Source organism: Crassostrea angulata, chromosome 2, assembly GCF_025612915.1.
Source record: "Crassostrea angulata isolate pt1a10 chromosome 2, ASM2561291v2, whole genome shotgun sequence".
NCBI lineage: Eukaryota > Metazoa > Mollusca > Bivalvia > Ostreida > Ostreidae > Magallana > Magallana angulata.
In genome coordinates, this window is record NC_069112.1 from 12,860,850 (window position 1) to 12,885,675 (window position 24,826).

General features: G+C 31.5%; 1 long non-coding RNA gene and 2 pseudogenes across 1 annotated transcript; all 3 read right to left on the reverse strand.

Annotated features, from left to right (window-relative positions):
* LOC128173910 (uncharacterized) overlaps window positions 1–10,272 on the reverse strand; it is a 29,692-nt pseudogene extending 19,420 nt beyond the window's left edge.
* Window positions 10,273–14,387: 4,115 nt separating this feature from the next.
* Window positions 14,388–15,866, reverse strand: LOC128170788 (uncharacterized). Its single transcript, XR_008241902.1, has 2 exons — window positions 14,674–15,866; window positions 14,388–14,444 (listed from the first exon to the last, which is right to left on the reverse strand). It is a non-coding gene; the product is annotated as an uncharacterized LOC128170788 (long non-coding RNA).
* Window positions 15,867–16,562: 696 nt separating this feature from the next.
* On the reverse strand, window positions 16,563–23,337 carry LOC128170783 (uncharacterized; annotated as a pseudogene).
* Between the last annotated feature and the right edge of the window lie 1,489 nt (window positions 23,338–24,826).

Genomic DNA, 24,826 nt, shown 5'->3' on the forward strand with positions numbered 1-24,826 from the left:
ATTAAAAATTCCTCTGATCGAAATGACGTCACAATAAGCAGTATGATGTCATATTTTCATCAGAAACATGTCAATTTTTACTTTTTTTCTGGTCTAAATTATAAAAACCACAAGCGTAAAATGTCACTAGAATTTCTTCTAACTGAATATATCTTCGATTTTTTCTGTATTGCGTATATTTATCATTTATAACGTCATATTCATGTTTAGTAGAGAAAATCATGTCGGGAGACAAATCATTGGAATCCAGTGTAAACAATGCAGAAATAAGACTTATTTCATACAGATACACAAGATTTAGATTAATGTCAGTTTGGATATAATCAGGATAATACGAGCATGGATATTTTGTTTTATTTGCGAGTAGTATAAGGTAAGTAGACAAACATTTATGTGGCCTGACCGGCCTTTCCTCTGTCAGTGTGTACAAAAAAAACCCGCAAAAGTGTAACACTACCTCGAATATTATGAAGGTTGAATTTGGCATAGATCAAAAGCATATGACCTAAAGTACTTGAAAAGTGCTGCTAGAATCCTGTGCTTCGTTGGTGTAAATAAAAAATATGTATTTTTTTTTCAATGAAATTGAAAATGTCGAGGGGGTTTCCGATTAATAATGACAATATTAAGTTTATGCTGTTAACAATTGGATTTTAGCAGTAATACTAATAAACATCAACTAATTGCCGATCGAATTATTGTTTCATACATACAAGTGAACTTCAGGGTAGTGTTAAACTTTTTGATGTTTTGTTTAAACAAACAAGCGAGTTGTATATACACAAGCGAGTGAATTTCCCTCGTGGCTTCACACCTTTATCGATATAGGCTCCACCCCAACCTGAACTACCTGAGGTAAACCACCAGGTTAAAAACTTCGGCCTTTAAGGTAAAAACCCATATTATCCCATCATATATTTTCTGAATTAAATTAAGGTATACATTTACTCAGAATGAAAAAAAAATCCCATTGATGATAATGGAAAACCATCTATCGTGTGAAAAAGACCTATCATGTTTTACTTAGTGTTTTTAACACTTTCAAAAAAGTAGGTCAATGACCTACTTTTTGAGATAATGACCATTGAATATTTATTAAAAATTTAAGAAAAATCCCTAAAAATTTTACACTATGATTAAGATTTTCTTTATTGTGAAAATAATACAAATTGCTAAACTCTTTTAACAAATGAAAAACACTTTATGAATAGCAGTTTTCATTCACAATTTTTATAAATAATCAAGTCAGAATTCCCTCTATCAGTTGTCAAATTTCTACCCTTTTTTGATTCAATTTTACAAAAAATAAAACAACAGAAAGAATGCAAAATTATGTAGACTTAAAAATAAAATCTTTACTTTGAATAATACAGTACTGCCAAATTTATTTCAGTGAAAAACAGAATCTGAAAATTTTAGTCCGAATTTCCTCTGTTTTGCTGAAAGTCCAACTTCGTTTGAGCCTAATTCCATAATATAGTAAAATATCGAATGGTTTGTCAATAATAATTCATTTCATAAATACTTTTAGTGTTTAGAACAAATTTTACTCATGATATTGAACTTTATAAACCTCCGAATTTAAGAATTCAAATCCCTGAGTATAAAACGTCCTTAAGGGGTTTTTTTTACCTCCCGGAGGAATCGTTGGCTTTACTGTAGTGGTTGTGACTATTTCCCCGATATCAGAGGTAATACCGATTATCTCCTTCGCTATCCGTTCTAACAGGCCGACAAACACAGCGGCCATGACGACAGCATACAGGAAAGTAATTAATTTCCCAGACTAGATAAGGTAAAGAAAACGATCATGGTAATTATTTTATGTTTGCAATCAACAGAACATAGCATGGATTTTTTTGTTGTTGAGAATTATACCTGCATCTGCCATTTTTCATTTCGGAACAAACATATCCCGGCATAAATAACACAGACGAAAACTTGTAGTACCACTGATATTACAATGTTGATATCCCAGGCGTAAGCCAATCCCCCTAAATACGGCATGAAAAAAAATAGTACGTTTAAGCAAATTCTAACATAATAAAAAATAAAGAAGACAACGAAAGTTATGCGGTTATTTTGGTAGTTTCATCATACTTGCCAGCAACAATGACTATAACTGTGCTTGGTCCAATAGACGTTGAAACAAGAAGAATGATCTGATATAAACAAAACAGATAAGAGATTCGATGGTTTGAATTTCGTATAAGGTTCCAGTTTGTGATCAAAGAAAGTGAGTTAGCCAAAGTTGAAGCTATCCAGCGGCGTCTTTGATTGTAGAATTCTTCAAATTCCTCCGGACAGTAGGTTCCATTCTCTGATGCGGCACAGTACTCTATTCTCCACCATGTACCTGGTGGTTGTAGAGTAATAACCCAAGAGAAGGTTATATAAAATGCAAGATTGTCGTAAGCATTATTTATTCTGCTCTATTATGAATACGTACGGATATTAAATGTATGAAATAACGATTTTTACTGAAGAATAAGAGAATAAATATAACCATAAGTGTGCAAAGCCATCTGTCTTCACCCATGTCTTTTATAAGGAAATCAAACGCTCTTTCAACACTGGAGGTATACTTGGGTAAAATTTTCCTTAGAGCTGAACATCTGTACACGCTAAAGCATCCAGGAGCGCACAGGACAGATCCTAGTACGTGTTCTGCAGCCTAAGAATTGTTTATTACATATACCGCTTTTATAACTTCTAATGCTCTAATAACTCTCATTATTAGTTATATCATTGTCATTATCCGTAATGAAACACAACATCACTATAATCAGTCATTATTTTAACAAGTTCGAGCATGTTTATTATCATATATTTTAATGTATCATGTAGAACAAACAGTATCATGTTAACACATAATAATCTTTAATGTAACAGTTTGGATGGTTAAATGGTTTTGTAAATATAACATTTACATTATGCAAATCATACTCAAACAAACCTTTTGGAACCAATGTCCAACAGCGTATTCAAATTTCTGATACCACACAACCGGTCCACTACCCAGTGGATAGATGCGCGCGCACACAGCTCCAACGGAAGTGTCTCTTAGCATCAGATCAAGCAGAGCCTCTACGGACTCAGGAGTGAATTGAACATCGGCATCCGTCGTCAAGATGAAATTGTTGGTATCTGTCATTGAATACAACACTCTTCAGATCTAATATAGTGACTATGTGCATGTATTCAGGGCTATATGTAACAAAATATCTTTGCATATTACTTAAGTAACATGCTGTTGCCGAAAAAAGCTATATTGTATACACACATACTCAAAAGACTTATTGAAAAGTATAATTGTTTTATATACTTCTTTAAAAAATCATAATTATATTATTCCAGGGCTCCCGTGTTTTTTTTTCTCCAGTTTCATTTGATAGCCATTATAAACTTAAAAGAAAGGAATTTTCTTTCACTATAAACGTTTGAATGTTTTTCCTTCGTTACAAATTTAATATGTTTATATAATTTTTATATCATATGCATGGTGCTCAATGAAAATGCACATCAGAAGTTTCTAAAAAAAAAATTGCGTATTTTAAGTTTTCATGAACCTTAATGCTAGTCCTTATATATATTTTTTTTCAATTTTACCAAATTCAATCATTTATATTTATTTAATAGCATATTACCTACCTAGAATTATACTAGAATCCGAGATAGAATCAAAATGATAAGTTTAAAACTGATATAAATATCAGCGTATTATTTCTTTTAAATATCTATTTCTATTTAGCCATAGGCTTGATTAAATAGCTATCGACATGAAGCTCAGATATCTCAGATATCTAACCGTTTTAAGCTCACGATGTTTTATTTTCAAATTGGGATATTCACATTTGCATTTGACCTACCAATTTGATTTCCATATCGGTCAACATGCTGTTTGCTTAAAAAATCGAGAATGTAGGACATGTACATTATCTGGCTCCACCTTTTCTTTTTCTTTACCTAAAGTTAAAATTGAATAAATTTAAAAGTTTAAACAATTACTTGCTCATAGCTATCTCATTTCCCGCTTTAAATTGTACCTTTGTTGAATCCTTCAGGTGTATACAAAATATCATTTTATTTGGACCTGGAAGCCTCCAACTAAGCTTCAGCCCGTAGGGTGTCCATGTCTTCGTACCTTCAAGGACGTCATTAATATCTAGTATAAAATATAAAAAGCAACATGCATGTAGAATCAGCTATAGCATCCTTGCACCCACTATGTGATCGTTGTTATGACTGGAAAAAAAATTGTATAAATTTTTGTCTTCCTGTAGGTGTATGTACATGTATATGAAATGGGCCATTTTTTTTCGACATTTTATTACAACTTTATATACTAGTAACCCCCCCCCTTCCATCCCTTTAACAAATTTAACAAGATAACAGCAACAATATATTGTTTTTCTATTAGAAAATCCTGCTGTTATTTACACAGCAGTAGACATCATGGATCTGAGATGTCGCCAAACACTGTTACATGTATGAGTTATATATATAGGCTTTCAGTTTTGCGATTGATCTTTCTGCAATTTCTACAATTGATCGCTGTGATGATATAATTCTGTTGCATTTTCGTATAACCTATGGTTTTTCTCTATCTATTTGCTGTGCAGTGAACGGAGTTCCGATTTGATAACGGTTTGGATAAATTTCATTGGCAAGTAAAACGCACTCCTTTGGAAAGGGGATGATTTTGATCATTTTGATGACCTGAAAACCCATATTCAATATACCGTATTTTACCCAAACTTTCAACTATAATCTGTGCGTGAATAGCATGAAAATGTATATATCCCGAATAATTAAGTTCTTGGGATCTGTGTTTGGTCTCTATATTTCAAAGGATATTCGATCTATTGCACCTTCTGAAGATGATATTTTTTTTTTCAACATTTAACATTTGCCTCCATTCGCTTATGGTTGGTCAAGACATAAATTGATAACAATACACATTTAATTACTCGATAAGAAATTACAGTAATTTCTTTCTTTTTCACCGTTATTATTCTAATGTTAAATAAAGATGATATCATATGATTTATAAGGAAACATCTCAACCAAATCAAAAAGAGCAGTTTACTGCTGTTTGGCGTAAGCAGTTAACATGCTGGGATTGTATCTCTTTGAAATGCAAACACATTACGAACAATATCAATGAACGAATCTGGACTTTCGTCAGTCATTTATTAAAATAAATACATGTGTGTACAGTACAATTGACAACTCCACTGAGAACAAATAAGAAAGCGATAAATTTTGCTACATTTTACATGCAGCTTTCAAAAGAATAAAATGGTAAAAAAAAGTTGTTGTAATTTTTATCTAAATTCAATTGGCTTTTAGTATACAATTGTGAACTTTGACATAAAATACTTATTTTTTTGCCATATTGAAAAATTGCAACATTTCAGAAAACATTTATACGAAATACAGAATTTTAGTGTTTTGGGGGTTCCATACATTTCATCGATATTAGCAAGTCGAAATAAATGTTAACCCAACCGAAAATGTCCAATAAGGGTGAAATAGACACCGCATTATTTAACTTATCTCAATTTGATCGTTCATAATAAGGCAAAAAAACTATATTTATTTTCCTTTTTCTTTATCTTTCTCTATCCTTTTTTAACTAATGTATTCTTCCTTTTTTTTGGTCCGTTATACCAACCAGTGAATTTTAAACCAAATATCGTTCTTTTTGCATGTAATAAATTAACTTTAAATTAACATTAAATAACCAGTCTGTGTCTTTCTTATAAGATAAAACATTTTTTATAGACTTATGAGGCTCTCTATTTTAATTATCTCCATGCACTTTCGTTCTTTTCCTTTCGTTCTCTTTATTATTATTTTCTTTCTTTCTATTTCTTTACTTACGTAAAGCATCATTCAGTAGACCAATTAGCTGAAGAGCAAATTCGGTCATTTCGTTTTCTCTGACGGCACCGTCCAAGAAAATATGAGACTCAAAACAGATCTTTGCTGATGTGACCTGACTGATCTTTTGAATAGAGTCTAACAGCTGCTGCATCTCTTTTCTACTCTGCAAAATTGATTTAAGTAAATAACAGTGCTTTGAGCAAAATATCTGAATTATACTTCGTTATCAGGCGATGATCATAGAATTAAAATCAGAACATTATATAATATACAATGCAATCGCTAACCGGCTAATCGGTCAGAGCGATTGTAACCAAATACAAATTCTGTAATAGGTTTCCTACAAAGCACTTTAAAAAAATATTTATTTTGTAAAAAAAAAAATATCGTCGATTTTGATGCACTTTGAAAACAAATGTTCAGATGTAAGTCGAAATAATATATGATTTTAGATGGAATAAATAATTGTTTTAACCTTGTGTAACTTATATTATTGGAAACCCTGTGCATTCTCAGCTGACTTGAAAAACAGTTTCTCGATTAGATTTGTTTTCTTTTCTCATAAGCTTACGTAGTTTGACAATTTACACAAAGAAAAATTCAAGAATTTGAATTATCCAAATATGACATCTTTTAGAGGATCAGTGCGAGGGAAAAAAACACCCTAATGTCTATTTTTAAGTTTATAATAATATAATGTTTGTCAATGTACATGCAATTTTTTTAAAGAAGTGTTTTATTTGATTGCAATTTGAATATTTGAATTTCAATATCATTGTACTTGATTTACAACAAAGCGTATTTCTTTTTCCGATATTATACGTTATTCTAAGTTGCTGAATATCATATATGTTCTGGAAGGAAAAAAAAGGTAGAGGACCTTTTTTATGTAATCAATCAAATGATGTATTGGTAAATGATCTGTATCTTTAGTTAACCACACCCCACTCCTATCCCCGTTTTTCTGGACGGTAAATTAGATTCATTAGTGTTAACAAATCATCATACCATCAACAAATTAGGAATTCAATTCTAGACTTTGTGTTTATACACAAAAATAATATCTGTTGTAGAGGTAATCTAAATGTTGAAACTTGAAAAAATCAAACAAATTCATTGAAAAATAATTTTACACTACAACGTCCTTATCCCTTTTAAAGAAACCGATTGTGCGCAGTCCTCGCCTAGATTCCAGGTTTATAGTAATTCTTTTTTTAAATCTTGATAAATTGATATAAAGCACGATCCTTTGTTAAACGAGTACATGTCTAAAAAATGTAGATCCACTCAAATTACAAATCCATTGTAAAGTAAAAGTTCATGTCTTGGCAATTACAAAGATCAAATTTATTCCGCTTAAAATTTTAAAATCTTAATACCTATGTTTGCTGATAACCAATTAATCAATGCTAAGAAGAAAAAAATATTAAGTACCCATTGACAAAGTTAAATAAGGTAAAACGTTTATAACATCTAAAACAATTGACAGTTTTCACTCGATTTACTTGTATTAAAGCACAAATAAATCGAGTCCACATTTAAATTAAAAAAAATCCTTCCCCGTGTCATTCGGCTCATATGGCCGATGACTATCGCCGGTTTCCCTGGTGTTAAGCGGATAAGAGTCATTAACTCCCCCTGGATGGGACGCCAGACCATCGTAGGTTATCTCCCAGCGTAAGCCGGTACCCAATATCAGCTGGGTGGACTGAGACAATGTAGATAAAGTGCCTTGTTTTAGTGCACAACATGAAGTGACAACAGCGGGGTTTGAACCAACTACCTTTCGGGAAACTTGCCTAACGCCTATGACACTGAGCCATGAGCTCCATATTAAAATAGCATTTATGATAATTATCACCATGTAAAATGTATATTTTACATGTTGATAATATGCTGCATAGTATTTCATCTATTATTATTATAAACAAACGTTACCTCTCTATACATAGTTGTACATATGTAAACTCGGGTTTTCTCGTCATTTCTCCTAGATGCGTCGTTGTTGTATTTTTCTTGTTCTATGTTTGATTTCTTATTAAGAAACATCCATTGTTCAAGCATAACACTATTGTAGGTCGGATACCAGAAAAGCTGAAAGATGTAAAAATTTAAAACAAACAGCAACAAAAAACAACAAAAAAACCTTGCAAAGCTAGTCAAAAAGATGGAGAAAAAAACACAACAAAATAAATTTGGCTAAGGTTAATATCATAAATTATAGATTTAACGCAAAAATTCCAGAACTTAAATGATAAAAAACAATTAGAACAGTTCTATGGAAAAAATGATTGGTTATGCATTTGGCTATAAAATAACAGTAATTTTTACCTGAGTTTCTTTGAGTAAAACCTGTCTTTTGAGACACCAGAAAAGTCTTCCATAAACCAACCAGATCGACATTGTGGCACACACAATGGCCCAAACACTGTACTCAACGTTTACGCTGTTTGCACAAAACATTGATGGTTGGTCGAGAAAAGTCTCAAGCCATTTACAAGAGCGGGATAACACCAGCAGAATATAGACCACAGGAGATGAGAGTAGAAGGGGCATCAAAAACGCTCCTCGGTCTATACATGTACGACACGCAAAGACAGCGGTGACCAATGCAACTAAACTCGTTGCAATGTGGGCAATGACTAAAGGGCATGTTTTGTCACTGGTACTCCAATTCCATCCTAAGTCCCATGCATCTTGAAAATTCATCCTTTTCATCGCAAACAGTATAAAAATCGCGCTTATAATCATAACGATTTTGAAAAAAGCAGAAATCAGTACAACTTTCCAAGCACTTGCATTATCAGGGGGTGTATAGTTTTCGTCTGGTGTAACGTTCTTTATTCCAGTCATGTTACTACTAGAGCTTGAGTGAAAGGTATGATAGCTTATAGTCGACGACGAACCTTGCATCAAGGGTTCCGACGAATCAGAGCCGTCGTGATTGATTGATCCTGGCTGTGTATCTTGGCGATAATTTGGAGCAGTTGGTTTTTCCATTTTGAATATTTTGTTGTTTAGATACGGAAACATGGACAAAAATACAACAACAACGCCAACCAAAGCCCATACTTCACTTCTCGATTCCTTAATGTAAATAAATATTATCAATCCTGAACCTGCGAGCATGATGATTATCGACAAAAATGATAAGGGTCGAAAAACTCTATTTCCTTTAATGGTGTAGAATATTATTGGAATGATGAACCCGAATTGCATTGCGCTTACACCTGCAATTGTTGATCCCGATGTCAAAGTTTTAAATAGGACGATGAAGAGACCCACTGATTCCAGCGCTGCAGACAAGGCAATCTAAATAAAAAAACAGTGTTTTTGTATTTTAAGGCACAATGTTCCAATATTCACTTTTTTGACATATTTATAGACTTTTTTTAATGACTCTTAAGTTTGTCATATTGAATCAACTCTGGGGAAATTTAAAGAAAAGCTATACTTTAAGTTATTGTTGAAAAATAAAGCCAACGCCTTTTCTTTATTATGAAAAAAGAATAATAACAAGTGCAAATGATTCTTAAAAGGTGTGCTTCTTTTAAAGATGGAATTTTATCATTGCACATAAACTGGTGTTGATGTTTATTATTAGTATTGCAGAAATTGTTCGATATATATATATATATATATATATATATATATATATATATATATATATATATATATATATATATATATATATATATACTATTGATTATCACTGTTGTTTTGGAACCAAATATGCTTTCTCGAAAAAAAAATATAAATATAAAATATAAACTATTTAAATAACTTATTATAATTAAACATCAATATCATTACACAGCTCACACATTTCTATTCAAATTATATTTAGATTCAAATCTTATATAACGATGCAATTCTGAACATGTAGACAAGTTACAGTGAAATTAAATACCGCTTGGTCAAATTCAAACAAAGTTGTTGAAACAGTTAAACGTAAAAATGTTTTGTTTCTTTTGACTCACCAATCCTACTTTTTTCTTGTTAGGCCAAAGCAAATGGCCCCATCCAGTTATGTTCTAGAGCGATCTCAAAAGAGAGAGTATGTTTGGTGTCAATAATAGGACAAAACACATACAATACGCCTGGTAATTGTGAACTGTTGCATCCTTTTCAGCCTTCAAGCCGTTAACAAGACCAAACAGAGTAAGTTTGTTCACAACAAGGCTTGCTAAGAAGATCCCAGCAAATATTAAGGTAATGACCCATTTAAGAAAAACAGCTATCTTCGAAGGTCTCTGATTTGATGTATTCCGATCTTTAAATTCTTGCTTCACAGTCAAATAAGAGAGATCCTGCTGTTGATCCTCAGTTTCAGATTCCACCTCTGGCGTTGCCATTCTGTTCTTTTTTCATGCAACACAACCTGTTTACATACTGAAAAAATGAATTATCAAATTAAGGATAAAACAAATCATGGAAAGGAATAAAAATATGAAACAATTGCGTTGTATTAATTAGGCTTCTTCTGATATTGCTCATTTGTTAATATGCACTAAAAACCTCTTATGCTGTTTAAAAAAAATGATTTTGCCAATGGGAAATAGATTTAGCTCAAATGATATCAATTAAGATTTCCTCATTATCCCGTCACCACGTTAACTACCATCTTTGTATACAAATGTAGCTTTACTTAGAGGAAAATATATCTTTTTAAAAAAAAATGACGTTGCTCTATTATAAAAAAAAAGTTTATAAAAGTTCTTATTGCGTGCGTTTATATTATTAATTATGATGAATGTTTGAATAAAGGTTCAGCAGGTACAAATTGTTACATAACAGTTGTGTGTATCACACATCTTATCGGTATGTCTGGTTTTGTGAAGTTCTGTTATCTTAAACTAAATTTTAGCTTCGTCCAATGTAACTTAATGATTTATTAACAAACAACTAACTAGATTCTGACCAAGACCAATGTCCCACCAACACCGATGATTTTATATACAGAATTTAAATCAAATCTGTGATTGTTAATATTTGAATCATTTATAATCGATAAAATCCAATTTGGAAGTCAGATTGCGTTATTGATATGTTTTCCATTATTTTTATCATTTGACCACCACAATGGCTGCTGACGTAACCAATTGTTTTATGCAAACATGTATGTTTGCTTAAATACATGTGCCGATAATCTAAGATAAATTTGAATGGTAACTATAAAATATTGTATACAGTTTTCCTGGGATATCAGTTAATAAAAGATAGCTAGCTTTCTTTAGGTAAATTTTTCAAAGGGACTTTTATCTTCGGACAAACCGTCAGAAATTTGTCTTATGATGTTGGTGTATTTCATTCTGAAGCGTATTTTGATTATACGAAAGAAGGATACAGGATATAGTGACAGATGTAAAAAAAAAAAAAAACCCAGCGGGAACAAGTAAAGACAGCTAAGAATTTGCTAAACATGTTTTTTTTTTTTCAAATTCAATCAAGGACAAAAGCAAATATTGTTACCGGTAAACGAATCATTGGTTCAGTATTTGAAACCAGGAAAAAATCAAAGTGCTAAAGTACTGACGTGAGTTACTTTAATTGATTATTATGTATTTAAAAAATAAACGATATGTACTTTCGCATGGAAAGTAGTTTTCTCAGCAGCTGAATATTTACGCACATTTCTTTTCTTATTTGAATTTTCGGACTTTTCCGAGAATAATTTTGAGCTACAGACGAAGTAATATTAGTGATGAAATTGACGCCATCAAACTACGATGCATTATGCATCATTAATCGAAATATTCTTGAAAATTTAATTCAAGCCATTTTTTTACAAACACATATTAAGTTTATTTTGCCCTTGATTCCAAACGCTATGGCTGTTGAAATGGCACTTAAGTAATACATCTTATTGAATTATTGTGTAGGAATACATGCGAACACAAGAATACCTTAATTAATCATACCATTTAAAATCTGACTATTTTCAAGGTATTTATGAATACATGCGCGGATCCAGAAAATTTTTCCAGGGGGGGGGGGGGGTCCGAAGGATAATTGTGTTTGCCGGGGGGGGGGGGGGGGGTCCGAGGCATATTTTCGCGATAATTTTACTATGTAAATTTAATAAATTTTCATTTTCCAGGGGGGGGGGGGTCGGGACCCCCCCGACCCCCCTCTAGATCCGCGCATGGAATAAGTTTCCTTGCAAAGCTATGCTTCTGAATACATTACATTGAATTTATCGATTATTTCTAAGTACCGAGTCTTGTCAGCGGTGATGATTTTTGCTTAGTTCGAAACACTATTTCACTTTCGTTTTGCCAGAGTAACTGCAAGGTGAGATAATTATAATCAACTCCCAAAACCTGGAAACAAAATTTGGTTATCCGAACACGGATGCCAAATAAACAAACACAAGGACAAAGAAAGTTTTATCTAAGGCGTCACCGATCGGTTTTACCAGAAAAGCTCAAGAAGTGAGTATAAGTAATATAAACGACACCCTGTGTCAGTATTTAGGCATGTTCTTTCACTTCATAGTAATCCGCCAACACATGAACCCAAGTTTGTGAAGTACTTTTTGAAGTCGGAGAAGGTTACCGTTTTGCCACAACCTCCATACTCTCCAGATCTAGCCACCTGCGACTTTTTTTTCTTTTTTGTTGTTGTATCTGGTCGTGATTACAAGTCTCGACAATCCCTTGGCTCGGCCATCGTTCAGTGCATCAGCGGTCAACCTAAATCAGCGTCCCGTGAAGCATTTCAGAAATGGATTCAAAGATTGAAATCATGAATATCAAACCGCGGAGAAAACTTTGAGGGATGTAATGTCTATTTGATTTGAATGCTTTTCGAGATATCTTACAATACACATTACAAATCAAACAACCCTCGTATCCATAAATTCATCCTAAATGATACATTGCTGATATATATAACGGTTGCTTGAATATATAGTACATGGCCCAAAAAAAATTAAGCATTAATAAATCCTACATTTACCTTATGTGCGTCAGTATGGATATACGCCTACAAATATATGCATTTATTTCTTAGACGTGTAGTTTTATACTTTAACATATGTTATCCACTACTAACGATAAGATGTATCTATGACCAATGAAATTGATTATATTTTTTAAAGATACCCAACAACTGATAACAACGAGGAAGTGACTTGAGCTTTTCAATACCCCCAAAGTACATTTTTTGGCGGCAAATTGCTGCTATAATAATTAAATGAAAATAGCATTCACATACACATCACGCTCTTTTGTTTAACAACACCAACAGAATGATATAAATATACTTTATTCAGCTTGTTAGTATTTTTAGTGAAAATCATTATAACTTTCATCTGGTTCGCGTAGATTTCATTCCCCACGGTTCTCTTATTTGCAATAATATGTTCACTATAAGAGGACATTTAACAACGAACTCGATAAAGTGCTTATCGCAAAATCTTACTGGCTATAATACATAAAAAAATGTTATACATTTTAAAACTGTCCCAGGCAACCAATTCGTGTTTCATGCCCTATACGTGTTATGGTAATACACGTATATATAGGATCTCTCATTATATATGATTTTTATCCAACAAGTTGTGTGATTTTTATCCTCGAGCCTTGGCGAGGGGATATAAAACACATAACTCGTTGGATAAAAATCATATACCATCGCAAATCATTAGAAATTCTTGTTACATGTGTTTCACCACATATTTTGTTAATGTCAATATTTGTTTTGGTAAAATTTGTAATTGTGAGCTGCACAACACATTAACTGCAAGACATCAACGCATTTACGCAAGGAAAAGAAGTGTCTTGAAGTTTAACACACAAACATTTCATATCGAACAATTTTTTATGAATTCATGAAAAATAAACAAAACAAATCAACATTTTTAAAGCCATATACGCTGTCATTTATTTGATTTTTTAAGAAATACTGAATAAGCGCTAGAATGGTTTAATTCCACAAAATATAAAACTTGTTAAACTGTTTTAAAAGTTTTTTTAAGGCCTATGTGCAAAGACAACATTTTCTAATTAGCGTGAAGATATGCAGGTGACCTGGGTTCAACAAATCGGAGATTGAATAGCGCATGCTCAGTGGAGACAAATATGTCGGAAAAGCGAGGCAGAAATTGGGTATGTTAACGGACTCTGCACGAAAGCGGCACAAAAAAGAGGCCAACGCTAAATTGAATAAAAAAAAATTCTACATTGGTGACCAATTTGACAGATGAACGGACTTCCGGAAAAAATCGAACTGGCCAAGATTCTGTTGGATAGGTAAGTCACAGTGCTGTGCATATCTAAATATCGTGATTTTGGAAGATCTTTAGACTAATACTTAATTATTTACTTTTTCATTCTACGTCAATCAACCTCCTTAACCTACTTAATGTTTAATTATGACGTCACGTGGCGTAAGAACACACAGTGTAATATTAAAAATTTATCCTATGAGTGATATCCACCGTTTATTCAGATAAACATGTGAAACCGAGTGGAATAAGACAGGAAATCCATTCGATAGGTAATTGTAGGTTTATTTGTGTATGGCAAATTACAGAATAAAATTCCCCGACCCTGGAATGTAATAAAATATAATAAATACAAGAACGATAACTCTTGATGCAAATTAATTGAACTACATGAACAAAACATATAACCAAGTTATGCATATAAACTCGATTCTTTTCTCAACATTGTTTCAAATGTAGCAATAGTTCAGCTCAATATACTTATATTTTTCAACAATGAGATGAAATATATATTCATATAAACAAACGTATCATATATACATATAATATCATACCTCCCATGAGGTGCGAAGGTCATGGAAACTTCTACCAGTTACATGTAGGTCGTGTGTAAATGTATGTCAAAACTAAATGTGATAGAAATATGATTTTGAAATGTATAGATATTTATATTTAAGCATTTTAAAACTGTAAAATTTATAATTATAACGCACTCACACTCTTTCTCCTAGCTTTTAAACTTATTAAGAAAAAACATAATTATTTACACCTGTTAAACTTAATTTGAAGATTATTACTTTAATTACTGACTGCATTTATACAAATATAAACTCACATTAGCCATTCACTCTCCTCTTATTCTATCTTAAACATTCCAACATTCATTCAAAGTGGGAAAAGAAGTGGAAATAGATAAATAAATAATTTAAAAAATTGTAAACCCAATTACACTGTAATACACTAAAAGAACTAACCTTCTAAGTGCAGGAAAATACTTCAAAGATGAATAAAATATAGAACAACTTCAAAATTCTAATATGGCAATTAAAACCGCATGGCTAGCCTCTTAGCATGAAATTCAGGAGTCAGAATGAACAAATATAAGTACCCCTATAAACAAATCACATGACCAGATCTAAGTGACCACTCAAATAAATGCTATAAATAGAATCTACAGGTGCACTCCAAAGAGGAGTAACCAATGTAAATAAAAACAAACACAAAATATCAATTTAAGTTAATTCAACTAAATAATTTATTTATTCACCACTGATAAATCATTTTCTGTTATGTAATTAAATAAATCGAATTCTGCAATAGTAAAATTCCTGTAACAAATTGATTAGAACATGTCAATAATAATGAAGAAATCAATACTAGTATTCTGAAATTAAAATATTAAAAACCTATAAAATTTCACTCTACTACACATGTGATAAATTATATATATTAATACAAATATCAATTTCGTCAAGAAATTGTCGGATATATATATATATATATATATATATATATATATATATATATATATATATATATATATATATATATATATATATATATATATATATGCATTGCTACTGTAATATAAGACAACATTTAATCAAATGCTTCTTTTTTACTTGACTACGATGTTCCAACCAAAAATTGAAAAATAACCAGCACCAAAGATTTAAAATAAAATTAAATAAGCGTAAAATTGTCTCTGTGTACTGTTTCTGTACTCTATAACATCGCTCTGTTTTTTGGTTTTTTTTTATAAATTTGGAAAAAAAAATACATATACAACTTTGTCTAATATTTTTACCAACATCATTCTAGGAAACTTCATTCCATTTTTAAGAGACGTCGACCATCGTTGTATTTCTTTTTGATTAAACACAAAACAGTTTAAAATATCCCAACAATTAATATCTGGAAAAAAAATTATTTCAAAATGCCCCTTATTGATCATTTTTTATCAAAATCTTTATTGCACAAAAAAGTTTGTTCATAAAAGTATATTATATTAATTTCGCCAAAAACGTAAACAAGTCAGCAATCAAAAGTTACACTATTTTGATTAGTAGTAACCATGACATCCCATATTAAGCCTTTAAACTAAGAATAATCGCTCTAGTAAATGACCCATTCTTGATTTCCTGACAATGTTTTCTTATTTAATTAGCATATTTTCATTTCAATAAATTTACTTTATAGTGTCTGATGATTCTTTATCCTGACTTCAGATATATTGCTAACAATGCTACATGCTCTTCTACAACAAAGTCATATCAATATCAATATTTGTATACTGCGCTAATGATAATTGAGATAGAGTTCCGAGTTTGTATAAAAGCATTCAATAAAACAGAATTACGTAACTAATTAATATTTAAACACATAAATTTGTTCTTAAATGGTGACTGTCACCAAAACGAAAGTTCATTAAAATTGGCACAAATTAAACTTTTCTGACATATTATCCTCTTTCAGCTAACATATTTTCTTCATAAGCCTCCTTGACTGGAGGTCCCGTATAAATGTCGTTACCATAGTGATTTGCAATCAGCGGTGCTGTTTCTGTGGATTTACTATTGCTTTTCTTTCGTTTGCCTTGTTTTTGTTGGTTCCTGATTCTTTTGAGAAATTGAGGCTCTAAATTTCTAACCTCCCTTGTTAAGAGTTCTTCCTCTGAGTCAACATCACGTGACAAGAAAGAAACAGAACTACGGTAATTTTGTCCAAATTTGTACGGCGCACGCGCGATAAAATGCGATAAAGTTGTGAATCTGTGGACAAGCATGCAAGAGAACTGTAGAACGAAAAGGAATCCAAAGACGATCAGAAATAGTAAACCTTCAACGAAAAAAGGTCAAATGTTAGATCAATGTTATTTTGTATCAATATTTCGTAAGTTAAACATATTTTGAAAATGATGTATCCTTGTAATTTTGCAATGAAAGCATTATTGTATAAATAAAACGTAGATAATGTGACGTACTAAGTGGGTTGGTCCCTGCAATTTGCAGATCTATACTGCTGCTAAGAGTCATGATAATGACGATCCAGAGACAGTTGACAATTCCAGAGACCATCAGCCACTCGTTCCTAAGGTTCTGGAGTTTACCTGGAAAGAGGTTTTTAGTAAGTGTTTATTGGGTGCGTTTTTAAAGAACAGCAAATAACGCCCCAAATTCCAACCAAAATGTTAGCAAATAAAACATTAGCTTTGCGAAAGTGTATAAGTATATTGGTACCTTTTAAGATCTCCTCCAATCCGAATGCGTCAGAAGCTGGTTCCAGACATGCCCGGATGAGGTCCTTCCAGAATTTGTTCTCCTCCTGGTTAACACTCCTAAGATCATGTAAGAAAGCCTGACTGATTTCTTCCTTAAATTTGGTGATCACTCTCTCGTCTGAAAAGTAAAATATTCAAAACATGTAATAAAATTCAAATCAAGAAAGAAACATGTACTATAATATGTGTCATTCTTTTTTTTATTTACACCATTTTTGTTTTACCGTGTGTAGGATTTCGGAGTCGTTTGATGGCGTCCTGAAGTCTTCGAACATGACCTAAAAAGTCATTAACAATATGCTTAACTTTGTAAAAAAAATGTCATTTTATGCAATATTTTTGAACATATATTGGCTCTCCTCAGTCAAATGTGTTTGTACAGATACGGTTGCAATTTGAATGTAATGAAGACAACTTATTTTCAAACTTTAGCATCAAAATAGAGGGCTAATTCCCATACCAAAACACGTTAAAATTTCTTTCATTGTAAATGTTTGACCATTGTACATTTTACTTTCTTTTGCAGTATTGATACTTGTTGCAATGATGTCGGGCTGAATATTCGAATTAAAGTAAATACTACTTACGTTTCTTTTTTCAATTATTCAACAAACTAATCAAGCCAATTTCAATCGTTTTCTATATATGTTCACATTATTTCAGCCAAATGTCTTAAAGTTTATCAACATTAAAAGAAAACAATACAGTTTTATAAGTAGACATATGCAGTTTACTCAATATTTTAAGATAGTTCGACCATCTTTCATTTGAAATACATATTACCGACGTAGCCTGTAAATGATATTTACCCGGTTTTGTTATGTTGAGGTCCTCATTGATTTCCTTTATAGTAAACGACTTCAGGGCCTCCATGTCCCTCACTGTCTTGATTTGATTTCTCCGGAAGTTTGGCTTGTACTCCTCCAGTCCGATCTGATGTAACCAAGAACTAAGGTCTTTCTGCAAATTGCATGTACTTTTATATATAACAAAGTTGATGAAAAAATATTTTGTAGGATTCACGCTTAATAGGAATCATATATCAATATACACGTAATTGCACTTTAGAGGAACATACATTTTTAATTTTTCAGACTTAATTATTTTTAAGGTGGTATTGGACACTTCCATATTGTGACGTATTTCCGATCGAAATCAATAATTAAATCAAGTATAATTTTATAAATGTTTTTATCCCCGAAATTTTTAACTAACAATGTGGTGCAATTGGTTAGAGAGTTAACCACGAATCTGTAACTCCTGAGTTCGAATCCCGCTGGGCTTTTACAAATTTCACTTATCCAAGTATTTATAAAACAAATATTTTGTTCAAATTTTGTAAAATTTGAAAATTTAATACCGTTGGGTGCATTTTGATTATAATGTACTTTTATTCACGTGTTCCATGCCACCTTAAGTGTAAAAGGTAACTTTTTTAAAAATCTAGTCTTTGTTATAAATGTGATATTTTCAGATATTTTAAATTATATACATTGCAAACTTTAGAAAATAACAACAAAATGCTACAAACCGGAACATCTACGGGTATCGTGAATTCCGGTATGTTTTGTATTTTACGATACAAGTTTCGCCTCTGTGCTACCTTCTTTATTCCAAGTCTCTTCAAATCGATGTCAGTCAGCATGCTTAGAAAATTTGTGTTTTCATAGCCATTGTCTTTAAAAAGTTTAGCATACTCCTGGAAAAGAGTTAAAAAGAGTAAAAAAAAATATTATAGGCTTTGTATTAACTTAAAGGAAGAAATGTTTACATAAATATCATTTTTTAAACTCACTAAGATGAGTTAATGCTCGAACAGGCATTTTTTTCTATTTATTGAAAAATCATTTCTATATTTCATCAACAGATTATTTTCCATTTTTTATGTAATGAGTATTTTTCATTGTGTATTATCTCTCTATCCTTCACTCTTTCTCTCTCTCTCTCTCTCTCAGTCTGTGTGTCTGTCTGTCTCTCTTTTTCTCTCTGCACGCTCAAACGTACAGACATACTAACTTACACTGTCTCACTCACTTACATCTATCCTTTACATACCTTCATGTCTTTGGGAAGCCAATCCTCTACAGCAGTTGGATCTAGCTCATCGTATAACTCCTCTTCCTCATCACTATAGGACTCCTCCTCAACATCTACAAATGGTCTTATGCACCTATCAGCATTGTTAATTCTAATTTAAAGTCTGATAAATCAAGATATGTTTTCTCAGCTTTATGACTGATATTTAACAATATGTATATACGAAACCTAACAGGATATGTAAGCATACATCTTACAGTGTAACAGGTGGGTGGGGGTCCAGATAGTGTATGCATTTAATGTATGAGACTAAGGCTATGCAGAACATACGAATGTAATATTGACAATTATACATAAAATTATAAGTGTTCCATTTGTAAAAAATAACACGAAAGATAAATGAAACTCGTCAAAAACCATTTCTAACAGCTAAATATGGTTGTTAGCCATGCAAAATCTGTTGACGCCCTTATAATATTTTGTACCTTCAAGGCATGTTCATGGCTTTAAGGCCCCATTGATTTTTTTTTCACTGCAAAATTATTACTTTGCTTTGTCTTAGATGGTCATGTGTTGAATTTACTATTCGATGTTATTAATATCATCCCAAGTTATATCGCCTAGTATGCTTACAAAATATAATACATTTTCTGGAGAATTATATACAATACATTTGGTGACTAACAGATTATTACGTATATTTAGATCAGGCTTGGGGCGAATTACATTGTAAAGTAATGCATTACATTACCATTACTTCATGAATTTAGGCATTAAATTACCATTATCATTACTTGATTTTCTTGAAGTAATGCATTACATTACCATTTCATGAGTAATGTAATGCATTACCATTACCATTACTTTGTTTTAAAAAAGTAAAGCTAATAAAGAGTTTTTGCAAATGTTTCAAATATAAAACACTCTTTTAACATATCTACAGGTTCATGTTCAGTATCAGTTCAAATTCATTGACTTTATATACAAGAGTCATTCTTTATTTGCTCAATATATAATAATCTTGTGGCATTATGAACAACATATTACATAAGTAAAAAAATATTTATAGACATTTGGGATGATACAATGTCAGATATGATAGATATAGAGACACAGAATTCGTGCATAATAGAAAACTATTTATGGAATAATGTTGCTGTTATTAAAAAGCTAAATAGAGATACAAGTATTTCCCCAGATAACACAAATCTTTATAATTTAGGACACTTTTTTTTGTATTAATTTATAGACGGAGGGTTTTTTCCTGAGGACACTTTAAGACAAAAGATTGCTGTTGCACTTTATGATCAAAGTTTCATCTTTTAACTGCATCCTATTAGTTTGAAAATCTTCCCAGCTATACTAAATAAATGTTCTACAGGTGCAGTGGAAGCTTAGACTGAAAGATTGTTTGAAATCTTTAACCTAGGATATCTTAAGGGTGTTGTTTACTCAGGGTTTGGGTTCTCAAATTCGGATTGTTATAAAGTTCAATGTCATGAGTAAAATTTGTTCTAAACACAAAAAGTACCTGTGAAATGAATAATTATTGTCATTAAATTCGATATTTCTACTATATTATGGAATTATGCCAAAACAAAAATAGACTTTTAGCCAAACAGAGGAAATTCGGACTAAATTTTGCAGATTTTGTTTTCCGCTAAAATATTTTTGGAAGTACTCTAATATTAAAAGTTAAGATTTAATATTTTAGTCTATATAATTTTGGAAATTTTCTGTTAGTTTTACCTCATTTATTCATTATAATAACCGTATGGCACGAATATAAAAAATATTGAAATATGCTTAAAAACGAGAAAAGACACCATATCCAAATTTTTTATCATTTACCTCATATAAATTATATGCCAACAGAATAAGATCAATATAAGTAGTTTAATACTTTTATTGTTTTTGTATTATCATCATTCAATTTTTTGTAAAATTGGATCAAAAATGGGTAGGAATTTGAAAAGTGGTAGAGGAAATTCGGACTGTAATATTTATAAAAATTGTGAACGAAAACTTAATGCTTTGTATGTATTTAATGTCATTGCCATTCATATATTGTATTTCATTTTCAAAAGCGTTGAGCAATTTGTATTATTTTCATAATTAAGAAAATCTCAATCATAGTGTAAAATTTTAAGGGATTTTCCTTTAATTTTCCAAAAATACAAAATGGCCATTGATTCAAAAAGTAGGTCATTGACCTACTTTTTTTAAAATGAAAATTATCACTACAATAAAAGTTCTATAACACACAATAGTTAGTTTTTCATTATCATCAGTGGAATTTTTTTTCGTGCTGAGTAAACGTCATCCTTAAGTGAAACAATAGAAAAAATACATGAATCTTGTCTTTTCTTTCAGTCCAAACTAATGTACTTATTAATAATATACATGTACAACAGACAGAGAGAGTGAGAGAGAGAGAGAAATTATTTTCAAATGGGTTATAATATTGGAAGTGATTTTGATTTTCATCATGGATGGACAGTGCATTCATTTTGCCCTTAAAGGTCCACGTATGTCCCCTATTCTATTTGGGACATGGCATAGGGAAGGGGGTTAGGGTGTTTTGTTTTGATACTTATGTTATCCTGGGGGCATAGTGTGTTGTTGACACATCTTTATTGAAGTGCAAACTAATTAGAGTAAATTGTTTAAATGATTTAAAACTCTTAAAAACAACACTCATAAAAATGTTATGAAACTGTGTTGTTATATCTAGTTCAAGTTCAGATCATTTATTTCACTCATAACATATAATGTTAAATGAGGTGCAGAAGAATTATATACAAAAGTATAAGAAAAGCAGGATTTACAAAAAGAAACAGAATAAAGTAAACAGTGAATTTGTTATAGTTGTTATGTAGGATGACCGACCAAATCAAATATTTTTCTAATTAAAGTACACATTTTCATAAGTATTACATGATTTGAAGATGATATAAGTGTTCTAAATTTTAAGATGTTTGGGTTTTTAAGATAATAATTACTAAACAATTTTTTTCTTACATGTGACAGTGCACTACATTCTAAAACATAATGAAATTCATCGCCAATTTGATTGGCTTCACATAAGCCGCATTTGCGGTCTTCACGTGGAGTATTGTTCCACCGACCAATTTCAATAGGGAGGTGATGGTTTGTAGTTCTATATTTAACAAACAAGTTTCTTAATTTTCGTGAAAGTATTAATAAATAGTCTTCACAACAAAAATTACATTTAAAAATCCGATATATAGCACCTTTTGACGAACTATCTAACTCACTATTCCATTTTTGGACAAATTGATCTTTAAGATTTTGTTTGACAATATTTTCTAACCATTTTACGTTAACAGGATTTTGCTAGTTCCATACAAAGAATAAGCCACAGCTATCAAGAATGTTTTTTATACAAACTAGCCACTTATTATTGATTTCATCTCTAATGTAACAATTGTAAAGATACATATACATAGTTTTACATAACTTATTCTCCTGGCATAACATCATCTTTGCCCAAAATCCAATCATTCTCTAGTAATATGAATAATTTAAAAATAACTTTATAATAAAGTTAATCAAATTCAATTTCAGCTATTCATTTATTAATCACATTTTTTAAAGTGAACATGCATAAATAAGCATAGTAATGCAAAGTAATGCCATGTAATACCAGCATTACACTAAATTTTGGAAAGTAATGAATTACATTAGCATTACTTGCAATGCTAATTTTGTGGCATTACACATTACTAGCATTACTTTAAAAACATGTAATGCATTGCAATGCATTACCATTACATTTAGCATTACCCCAAGCCTGATTTAGATTAAGTGATTTACCCTCGTCCTCCTCTTCGTTTACTTGTTCCATCCGCTGCTCAACGCTTTGAGATCTAGACAAACTTTTGCCTGTCAGAATAATTGAACAAGCAAGATAATCTAACTAAATTAAACATTACATATTATCAGTATAAAAAACTGAAATAAAGTTTGTTGTATTGAAACGAAAATATCTAGACTAGAAACCAACTTATTTCAATAAAATGTGCCAATAATTTTTTTGTATATTTTTTAAATATAACATGAAGCGATAGATCATGAGCAACTATTTACCGCAAAATTTAAACCCAGGGCCCAGGCTTTTGGAGAGGTTTTGTGATTGACCTGAATCGGATTCTGCGCTTCTCCGCTTTGACTTTTCATCTTGCATGTCCACATTTGACGGGTTTCCTTGTGATTCCTTCTTATCAAAGCAGCTACAAATATTGGCCATAAAATAATAATAAATAAGGCGTAATAAAACACGTCATCATAAAAAACAAAATTAGGTGTCCGTAAGGGCATAATGTGTTTTACTTGTGTGAAGAAGTGAAATCTTAAAAATCCTTAAACAAAACTCCACGATATTTCTCAAAACAAATGTTGATCGTATTATTCTAATTTTTTTCTCCATATGAGGTCATTCAAACAGATAATTTAAAATGTATGATTTTTAATTATATATATGATTTATATAAGATTTATCAAATTCAAAGGCGTTACTTACAATAATATATGTAACAGAGAAGAACAAAATTGTGCGTCGGTAATGGCAGTATGGGAGTTACTTGGGTAAAGAAATGCAATCAATAAATCAAGATAAAGAACAAATGTTGAAATATATCATTATATTTTATTTATCTCTTTGATGTCATTCAGGAACAGGTAAAGCGTACAACATACACTCTGTACATGCATCTCAGGGTATTTTTTTAAAATTATCAAATTAGAAGGCGTCACTTACAAGAATATTTTCCTCATCACTGTTTCCAGTCCATCGTACCAGGGCTTCGTCTTTTTCACACTGTTGTGTTCCTTCTCTTCTCGTGTCCCTATATTAAGAAGATTATCAATATTCTGGTTAAATGCCAATGAAGAAGACAGAAACTGAAATTAACATTAAGCCATGTGCAAGAGAATATGAAATTCATTGTCCAACTTAAACACACAGCCAAAGGCGCTTAAGTTTGTAGCGCGCCATAATTTCTCGTTTTACAGTATTCTGTTTAAATACCAATGAATAAGACAAACATTTAAATATTACCATAAAGCCATGAACATGAGAATGAGAAATTCATTGTCGAAATTAATTTTAAAACTAACAATCTAATTAAAGACGTTGAGGTAGACTTACCCCACGATCTATCGGTTATATTGACCACGCTGTATATATTGAGCACTAGGTACCCGGATGGCAGGCAGAGGGGATAGGTGATGCCGTTCAGCAGACAACTAAACTCTGACGGGTGAAGCATCCCTGTGAGGAGGAAAACGGCGACCAGGAGACCGAGGTACAGCGTGACGAACGACAGGGGAAAATCGTCGCTGATCGCTGGAAAACATTACAAAGAGTA